Below are 2,783 nucleotides of genomic sequence, written 5' to 3' on the forward strand. Positions count from 1 at the left end.
GGTACTTGCAAGGAGATGGTGGTATGGTGGTGTTGCGTGTGTGGTGTTCGATTAGAAAGATATAATTTCTAAGTCCGGATTAGTGCTGTCAGTGGGGCCGCCGCTAACAGGTCCTGCACGGCCACCGTGGGGCTTGACTTGGCGCTATTCCGGACTTGGGGCGATCACGATGTCCCCGTGCGGGACTTAGAAGATGGAAGAACACAAGTACCCTTATCCCATGACTTGTGAGCGATTGGCATACGTTACCACATGAAGAGAAAAATTGGCTAAGTCCCGGATCCATATTTTATGAAGAGAAAAATCGGCTAAGTCCCGGATCCATATTATATGAAGAGAAAAATTGGCTAAGTCCCGGATCCATATTATATGAAGAGAAATATCGGCTAAGTCCAGGATCCATATATAATAACCTAATAATCGGCTAAGTCCCGGATCCATATTATATGAAGAGAAAAATCGGCTAAGTCCAGGATCCATATATAATAACCTAATAATCGGCTAAGTCCAGGATCCATATATAATAACCTAATAACAGGCTAAGTCCAGGATCCATATTATATGAAGAGAAAAATCGGCTAAGTCCGAGATTGGGTCTGTCAGACATACACTTTCAAGATACCACACAAGCAAGCAAGATGGCCTAGTGATGGAACCATATAATATGAAGAGAAAAATCGGCTAAGTCCGAGATTGGGTCTGTCGGAAATACACTATCAAGTTACCACACAAGCAAGCAAGATGGCCTAATGATGGATCCATATGATATGAAGAGAAAAATCGGCTAAGTCCAGGATCCATATAATATGAAGAGAAAAATCGGCTAAGTCCCAGATTGGGTCTGTCAGAAATACACTTCCAAGTTACCACACAAGCAAGCAAGATGGCCTAGTGATGGATCCATATGATATGAAGAGAAAAATCGGCTAAGTCCAGGATCCATATAATATGAAGAGAAAAATCGGCTAAGTCCCAGATTGGGTCTGTCAGAAATACACTTCCAAGTTACCACACAAGCAAGCAAGATGGCCTAGTGATGGATCCATATGATATGAAGAGAAAAATCGGCTAAGTCCCAGATTGGGTCTGTCAGAAATACACTTCCAAGTTACCACACAAGCAAGCAAGATGGCCTAGTGATGGATCCATATGATATGAAGAGAAAAATCGGCTAAGTCCCAGATTGGGTCTGTCAGACATACACTATCAAGTTACCACACAAGCAAGCAAGATGGCCTAGTGATGGATCCATATGATATGAAGAGAAAAATCGGCTAAGTCCCAGATTGGGTCTGTCAGAAATACACTTCCAAGTTACCACATGAGCAAGCAAGATGGCCTAGTGATGGATCCATATAATATGCAGAGAAAAATCGGCTAAGTCCCAGATTGGGTCTGTCAGAAATACACTTCCAAGTTACCACATGAGCAAGCAAGTTACCACATGAAGAGAAAGCCGGCAAAGTCTGGGAATGTTACCACATGAACTGGAAAATGGGCAAAAACCTACCTTCACAGGGAACGTGAATAAGTAAGGCTGTAGACATCGGATCGACAAGCCAAAAACTGATATGGAAAGGAAATGAGTAGTACTAGCTTTCCTGAGAGTTGCAGAGCTTAGACTGCATATGAACGAAAGTTATTAAGCGTCAAAGTCAGAGAAGTTACCCAAAGGAACACAAGTTCCAACTTAGAGCATGTATACCGCCTAGACGGTAAGAGGTACGGCCAGGCTGAGGAATAAGGAAATGTTGGCCAACATGTTCCCTAACTATCCCCCGAAGACCGCAAAGCAATCCAACATCAACCAAGAAAGTTATAGCCCGATCAAGGAAACACCTACTTTGCACCGATATTGCACCAAATACATGTACCAAGCACCTTCGGTTGCATACCTGCAGGGGTTTACCATAGTAGGCCATGGAAGACCGATATACCGAACATAATCACTTTCTATCTCCTCGGGTGTTTGAGATAGCGCTTTGCGGTACAAGAACGAAAGTTAGACTTTATCTTGGTGCATCTTTTTGCCCAAGATCACAAGACCCTATCTACCAAGGCAAGAAAGTTGTGTGGGGACAAAATGTCCAAAAGTGCCCAAAGTGGCACACTTGAACCATATATTCGAGAAAAACACAAGTGTGGGCCCGAGCTAGCAAGTTGAAATGTTCTGACCGTCAGTAGCCCTAGTTGAGGTGCACTTATCATTATATGAGGCCAACGTGCCAGCTAGTCTCTAAAGGGGCGATATGGGTGTTCCAAGGTTTGTACCCAATTGAGGAAAAAACAGGGTAAGGTACGGTGTACCGCGAATAACTCGGGCTATAGATGTCCGATCGATGAGTTTGGCATATGTATGGAAAGGTCTCGACGAGACCTAACTACCCTGAAAGTATGAAGGCAAAGACTTGAATGACCGGGAAGTAATTAAGTGCACAAGTGGTAAAGTTGCACCAAAGTCCATGTTACCCGAAGTGGTACATGAACACCCAATATTCGACCAAAACACAAGTTTAGAGACGAGCTAGCGAGCTACATTGTTCAGACCGTCAGTAGCCCGCATCAAGACACGCATTTCATTATATTGAGCCTAGCCGCTAGCTCGACTCGAAGTCGGTCATATGGTTGGTTGATGGTTTGGACCGACCACGTGGTGTACCAAGGTAATGTACCTTTCATGAATTAAAACTCTGGCTGTATGGCACTGAGCGACAAGCTAAGGTGTGATTTGGAATAGTCTTGAGTGGGACTATTTAGGAAAAATGCGAACAAAAAATCACAAA

Source organism: Anopheles ziemanni, assembly GCF_943734765.1.
Source record: "Anopheles ziemanni chromosome X unlocalized genomic scaffold, idAnoZiCoDA_A2_x.2 X_unloc_7, whole genome shotgun sequence".
Lineage (NCBI taxonomy): Eukaryota > Metazoa > Arthropoda > Insecta > Diptera > Culicidae > Anopheles > Anopheles ziemanni.